Source organism: Schistocerca americana, chromosome 8 (genome assembly GCF_021461395.2).
Source record: "Schistocerca americana isolate TAMUIC-IGC-003095 chromosome 8, iqSchAmer2.1, whole genome shotgun sequence".
Lineage (NCBI taxonomy): Eukaryota > Metazoa > Arthropoda > Insecta > Orthoptera > Acrididae > Schistocerca > Schistocerca americana.
In genome coordinates, this window is record NC_060126.1 from 307,803,609 (window position 1) to 307,811,946 (window position 8,338).

Genomic DNA, 8,338 nt, shown 5'->3' on the forward strand with positions numbered 1-8,338 from the left:
GGTGAAATCAGTAAGTGTTTCGTAAATTACATTTTATTTTTGACGTATAAACAAATATAAATTCTGTACGAAGTATATCATCTCTGGTAATGTTGGCATCACAATTAACGTCAGTAGACAACTCATTACCGCCAGAAGGTGCACCCTCTGCAACGCCGTATCAGAAGAACGAGACTGGAGTGGGGCGTCCTCGAAATCTGTACCGTCTTCAGACACCGACGTTAGACTTAGCCGTCGTCCCCTCATGGACAGAGGTCGCACTGGGACGCGCCGGCAACGGTGGAAATTCGCAAGGAGTAGGGGGTAATGTTGCCCCTACATTGCTTAACACTTTGCGGTCTAGCGGCGGGCTATGCCCGCAGTCCCTGTAGTGAGCGTTGCCGACGAGCGACGAGCGACGAGCTATGCCCGCAGTGATGTATAAAAATGCATAGAAAACAAACTACGGGCTATACTCGCAGTTCGTGTATTCCGTTACGCAGCTTGATGGTTTAGTTATGCGAAAAATCCGCTAGATAGCAGCACCAACTGGAGAAATGTTCGTTTCTATAGATTCTGTCACATCCATGCATTAGCAGTGGCGGCAATATGTCACAGTGTAGACGAAGACTTACAGATCAAGAAATTTTGGATGTTCTGTTCAATGATTCGGGTTCTGAAGAAGAACTTAGTGACGATTCTGAAGATGATAGAGATACTACAGGTAATTATAACAATTTACTGGAATTTAAAATGTGATACGTTGAAACATGTAAGAAACAGTAGGCTGCGCATACACGTTTGTTATGTATATTTCGAGTAATATATTTTAGACTTAAAATGATAATACAAGTTTATCCAGTTGTACATATGACTTATTTATTTACAGAAGAAGAGCTTCAGAACGATGTTGACTTGACATCTCAGCAGGAATAGCGTCCAATAGATCGCGAATTTCGGAATGGTAATTGCTCTCACTCCCTCTCTGTGCTTATATATAATCAGTAGACTGTAATAAAAGTAAACAATTTTGGCCAGTGTTATATAATAACTTGTTTAGGTATTTAGGTAAATAATACAATACATGTTAGCAAATCCTACATACGACCAATTTACAGAAACTGAAGATCAAACTGATGGTGTGGAGACACCCCAACATGTAGAGCAAGCTGCTCCTGATCATGAAGTTGGAAATGGTAATTATTCTCAACCTTATCTTTCTTATTACCAATGAGAATACCGTTGATTTAGAGCAAAATTATGACACCCTAAATTTACAAATCTACTTTCATATTGTCATTTTAGTTCATCAACCTAAACTCAACCTACATGTCGAGAACATCAAGTAAGAAGACCCAGGGCAGACAGCAATGCTGACTTGGGATGGGATGACATTCCTGTGTCTGCACCTCCTGTAAGGAACACTGTTTATGGAGAAGTTCCGAGAATTACAGTTCCACTTGATGCCACATCAACTGAATTTGACTTTTTTGAAGACAATTTCAACAGGAATATGGCGAAGCTTGTGAAACAAGAAACAAACATGTATGCTGCAAATACCATTGCAAACTTGAGGCGTACCAATCAAATCAAGGAACACAGTTTGTGGTCGCGTTGGAAACCTGTTACTTTAGCAGAGGTTTATAATTTTTTTCTATAGTAATTCACATGTGCCTGGTAAAGAAGTCATCCATAGCAGATTACTGGTCCACAGCTCCCATTCTTCACATTTGCAGCTAGACTGATGTCCCTAGATCATTTCAAGTCAATTTTGGCAATGCTGTATATAAATAATAATGATACATACATACAACATGAACAGCCAAATCATGATCCTTTACATAAAACCAAGCCATATTTTGATTATCTTGTGCAGAGCTTCAGAGACTCACTAGTGCCAAGTGAGAATCTGACCATAGACGAAGGAATGTGTGCCTTTAGAGGCAGGATTCATTTTAGAGTCTATATGAAGAACAAACCAGAGAAGTATGGCATCAAACTGTTCTTTGTGTGTGATTCAAACACTGGTTATGTTGTAAATATGGAGGTTTACACAGGCAAAGGTGATGACTTTACAATTATTCCATTGTTTGAACGTCTACTTTCACCCTACTTATCTAAAGGTCACACTGTTTACATGGAATGGTTTTATACTAGCCCTAAAGTTATTGACTTCGTATGGAGCAAAGACACTTTAGGTGTTGGCACTGTTATGCTAAACAGAAAAGAAATGCCTAAGAGTTTGAAAAAAGCTGTACTGAAGAAAGGTGAAATGACATTCAGACACAGACCACATATGATGGCTTGTAAGTGGAAGGACACCAGGGATGTGGCAGTGTTGTCTTCAAAACACGGGGCAACAGTATCTGACGTAACTGTCAGGGCTAATGGGGCCATATAAAAAAATTCAAGCCTAATGCAGTCCTTGATTATAATATAAACAAGACAAGTGTTGATCGAAGTGATCAACTTGTTGCTTACTATTACTTCAAAAAGAAAAGTATGAAATGGTGGAAGAAGCTTTTCTTCCATCTTTTCATTCAAGGAATAGTAAACAGTTACATAATGTATAAATGTCACACAGACAACCATGTTCTCTGCATAAATTCATGTCTGTGATTGGAGAAAAACTGGCCATGGTGGCAGGGGAGGAACAAGTGAGAGTGAACCCTTCGACTGTAGACGACAGACTAATTGGCGTTATTTTGGAAGAAAAATTCCTCCAACTGACAACAAAGCGAGGCCATGCAGATCGTGCAAAGTGTGTGGTGACAGGGCTAAGAAAGAAACTGGAAAGTGTAAGAGGAAAGATACAACTTATTATTGTGCAATGTGTGATGTTGTGCTGTGCATTCCAGAATGCTTTGAACTATTTCATACGAAAGCCAATTACGTATAGAAATGATTTATACAAAATGTAATGTAATTTAGTTGTGCATTGTAATTTTTTTAAATAAATAACTTTCATTTTGTTTTTATAAAACATAATCCAGTGCCATATTCTTTCTACCAACAATAAATCTTACTATAAGACTTTTTATTTTCCTTGTTTCAGCTATCAGCTTGTGATAACAGTGTAAATTTAAGTGAAGTTGGTAACTATGATGTGTTACTTCATTGTAAAGTTTAAGTTTCAAAGGTAAAAATGAAAAAAAAACTGTAATGATTTATCTCTAAGCGTTTCTGAATTACGATTTTTTGAAAAACGACAAAAACCCCAGTCTCTTGTGCTAGAATGTCGTACTAAGTCCCAGACCTTAAAGTGTTAAAGCTAGAGATTGACTGACAGCTGACTGCGATGACACTATGTCTGCTAACGTTAAAGGAAGACGTTTTGGATAAGACGACATGAGAACAGTAGTATGGCACTGACAATCAGATATGAGAGGACGGCTTTCCTTACAGAGAAAACATGTTCCTTCTTGCCCTGCAGACATAACATGGATTTGGTAACCACAAAGAGTTAAGTGGGAAGGAGTATTTTTTTTAACGCACATGTCCACAGTCTGGATACCATTATAACACTGGAAACGATGTTGTACTGACCAGCGTTCCCATCGGATATGCCGTATTCCTCCAAACGTAAGCAACGCTGTTTTAAGAACTGAATCGTCCACTTCAGGAGGAAGGTTACAAATTCTAACAGGAGAACACTTGAGTGCCGAATTTTCAAGGAGGACTTGACTATCTCGATGTGTAAACAACACTTTAGAACCAATCCGAGACACAAGCCATTCTACTTGAACGGGATCAAAAAACTTCACAAAGAATACATACAAATCAGAATCAAAGTAATCACTATCTACCTGATTAAGTGTAACACGGATAACATCAGCCAACCAACTGCGAATTTCTAAAGAGCCAGGTTGAACACAACGCGTACTCTTGTCAAAATTGAAATGAACAGTAGCTCGTCGAGGAACAGACTTAGGAGACTAGACAGACATCATGGCGCGGGCAGAAAACACCGCCGCCAAGAGGAAAACGACAACAAACTCCGCTACACAACTACGATGTGACTGCGACCAGTACACCAACAAGACTGAGTAGCTTCGACACAAGCGGCGCTGAGGCACAGGCAGAAGTTAACTACGACCTGCCCGCTCGACGCACAAGGCGACACTACCTCTGGACAACGGGCTCACCCAACACGACAACGTCTCGGAGGTAGACAACACTTCCTCCTGACACTTCCGCATCTTACAGTGTTGCCAGATCGTGCAGATGGACGGACTTAGCGTTGTTAGGAGTGGTCGGTCTTATTGGCCACCTTAAGTGAACGACTCGGTCTTTGTCTCTGTGGCAGCTGGCAGGCGGTCAGTTTTTATGTCTAAGACTGTATGTGCAAATGGAGTATTCTGAGGCCCTCCTTGACACTCGGTTCGGCATTGATAGCTCCTTGCAGCACCTGCTGTGAGGTAGCGATTTCTAGTGTCGAGCTCCATTCGCACATGTCACCCGTGGAGCTTCTCAGACAAATAATAAAATCGCGAAACAAATATCTAAACATACGTAGGATATCATCTATATATAATAAATCGTTATGGATTGTTTCTGTCCCATTTAATTATTATTAAAATTGTAATACAGTTAGTTGTGCACACACTTGCCAGTTTATCGACGACGAGGACAGAAATTTTTATAACCTCTAACGCTAATGAGAAAATTCACAAATTTAATTCACCCTTAACCTGGACTCCCTCAGTCTTCACATCACTCAGTTCCATGAGATGATCTCATGTAGTTCCGTAACTGCTCGGATTTTGTTTCTCGCTAAATTCTGTGGTAGAACGTTTGAAAGGAGGCAGTGTCAGTAATTTATAATCATTTGGGGGAATAATAATTCAAGGGTTCAAAACATCTTTTATAAATGATGTGCTCTTAGCAAAAATGGTAGCTTATGTAATTTATATTCTGAGCCATCGCTACAGCGTTAACATCAATGAATAAAAAGGTCCTTCCGCAAATTTTTGAAGTTACAGTGGTCGTTTTGCCAGATGGTAACAGTCGCTTTCCTTATGTGGCTCAGCAAATCCAAATTATGTATGTAGGGAGAGTAAAGAGGAATTTTCTTGTTATCTAATAGAAACAAAATAAAAGAAAAAACACTAATGATGCTGTAGTTTCAACGAAGTGCGTCTTGGTAAAAAGAAGGAAAAAGTGTTTTTGTTCACTGTCGAACCTATCCGAAAACATACTACTTTGTAAGCCAACACGGATACAAAGGGTGGAGTCATCCTTAAGATGAAATTACAATAAACTAAACTTCATTGCTCGTGGTAATACCTATAATCACTCTTCTGAAAAATAAATCATCCGGTACGTGAGCACCATTTCAATGAACAGTTTCAGGCACATGTTTGTATAAAAATTTTGTTCCTCTGTTGATTGTAGGAACACTCTACCGAAATGTGCACCATTGTTTGTCACCCTAGAATGTGATGCGATCCAGAACATACAACGCGACAAAAATATTTTTGTAAGAGAAGGCCAAACATTTTGTGAAATTATTTATCTAAAAGTAAGAAATAAATGGATTACATAAACATTTGGCACGCCTTTGAATGATGCTTGAAATCAGACTGCATAGTGTACATAATCTACCAGACAAACATCCTATAGTACTCTTTAAAATCCTAATTAGACAATGTACTTTTAATTCTCAGTCAGCACTTCATTTGCTGTAAGTGACATCAGGCATCATTCAAAAGCGCGTCAAATGTCTATTTTATTTCTCAAGTTTAGACGTCACAAAAGTTGTTATGTTTTTCAATCTTTCTTCTTCTTCAAGTTTTGTTCAGAAAGCGTTAAAGCTAATAATTATCTGTACAACAAATCAGTCGTTTAACAACTATATTCTTACGAGATTTTATTGTTTTCAAGTTTTTGTCCAGAATAATTCTATATTTCCCCTCTAATCGCTAATAATAAAGCCTTTCTTAAGTGCCCTGATTACTTTCAAGCAATTAAAGAGGATGATGTAAACCTGGTCGATATGATTCCCCCATTTTGGCCATTTCCCACTCTTTGTTTGGCTATGAAAATACGAGCAAAACTTTTCCCTCAACTCACTAATTTAATTTCTCTGAACTACCCCGATTACTGTCAAGCAGTTAAATTTTTTCTTGTAAAAGTAGACATCATGCTGATCAATTTGACTTCCCCTTATCGTCAGTTTCCCACTCTTCGTTTTGGTATGAAAATTCGGACAAAAATCCGTTTCGTAATTTCTAGGGAGTCTTGCTTTCGCCCCGGTAAAATATTTGATCAAAAAATTAACATTTCTGCTTACTGATGTTTTAGTATTGTATATCGTCAAGAAGAGAGAAGATACCGGCGGATGTATATAGTCAGCGATACACTACTTATCCACTGCTGCTGAGTCCATAACGTTAAAAAAAAAAAAAAAACCACAAGAATCGTGATGGTGGATTATTATTGTAATGTTCGCCAATCTATCCTTCACACGGTGGTCTTCATAAAATGTCCTGCCTACTTTGTAGAAATGCCAGGTTCTGTCAACACTAGAGTTTATGAGGGTATGTCTTTTCACTTTCCTAACATGACTGACTTTTGTTTGCTTACGTCGCGTCTTCTAAACTTGTCTCGTAGATCTCGTCCCAGTCGGCTTCTTCTCCATACAGACGCAGGACTCGACGTGCAAACAACAAACTGTGCTAAATTAAAGTGACAGTGTGGGAGAATATCAGTGCTACGAATAAACTTATCAAAATATAGGATTCCACTTAATTTTCGTGCATTAAAGTCTAGCGGTAATCAAGAAACGCAAGTAAGAGCCTGATTATGTTCATTCCAATCAAATTCCGCAGAAGCTAACTGTGTTCAGAACACCGTAACAAAACACAATCTAATGATGCGAATTATTACAAGACTTTCAAAACTTCACACTACCATTCAACCACCCACTGTTCAACACGACAAATGATTTCTCGTAACTCGTTACACTATACTGTCCGAAGCGCGTGTTGCATTCATTCACACCTTCTAGCGAGTTGTTAAACACTAATGGCTTCCAAGGCACTGTTAACTGCGACGAATAATTATCGGCATCGTATTCCATTTGACGTCCCTACGCGTGTTGCTTCGCTCATACCCGGTAGAAGATTCGTAATGAGTTACTGTAACCGTCTGGCGACTCCCTATTCAGCGCGCGCTTCTGATTGGTCCATCGTCTTCCATCATCAACGACTAAGTTAAAATATTCTTCTAATTTCCTTTTTTACTTTCGTTAGTGACTTGAAATTGTTATTAATCTTCTGTAAGTGCATCTAATGTTGACGGAACGGCCCGTCGTCTTGAGGATCATAGCACTGTTCAAATAATAAATACACTCGTGTTCAGAAAAAAAAAAAACAGAACATCTTGAACGACTAGAGATAGGACGTTCGTATTCACAGGACATGTACATATGTATGTTCTGCAGAGATGAGTAGCATTTGAATCCTGTCAGCCCATGGATTCAAGGACAATATTCATATCGCGGCGCAACAGCACATACCGATAAAATGTACATGCGGATCTCGTTGTTGCTATAAACCGAAGATAGTGGATCAGTGTGACTTGAGCAGACCTGTAAGATGTCTCGCAGAGATATGCACGAGCCGTACCGTCAAATCAGTCAGTTTGAAAGAGCTTGCATTACTGGCATGAGAAACTGCTGCTCGTGTGGGACGAAGTGTTTCGGCAGTGCAATGGGTGTGTGCCGAATGGTTTACGGAAGACCGTAGAACACGAGAGATGAGTCAGGTCGCATCACCCAGAACACCTCCCAAGAAGATTGATACCTCATCCGAATAGCATTGCAGGACAGATATGCGTCCACCTCGGCTATTGCGCAACAGTGGTACAGTGTAACACATCGTACACTATCAGGAGTGACATTCCGTCGCCATGGGTTACGAGCGCCTGGTCCACTTCTTCGCCTAACTTTGGAGAATGTGCAGAAGCATGCTAGACGGCAGTGGTGTATGGAACGATGTCACTGGGGACAGGAATGGCGTCAGATAGTGTTTTCGGACGAATCCAGATTCAGTTTTTTTGAAAATGGTGACCCTATTTTGGTCCACCGTAGACAGGTGGAGCGGCATCACAGTGACTGCATTCGGACAAGACATACAGCAGCAACTGAAGGCGTTATGGCGTAGGGTGCTGTTGGGTACAACCACAAATCACAGTTGGTGCGTGTCCAGGGCACTGTGACCAGTATGACCTACGTGAATGACATCCTGAGACTCTTAGCCATACCCTTTCCGCACAACACCCCAAACGCCATCTTTCAGCAAGACAGTGCACGATCAGATGTTGTAGCACAGCACCTTCTTGGCGTCAGAGGATGTCA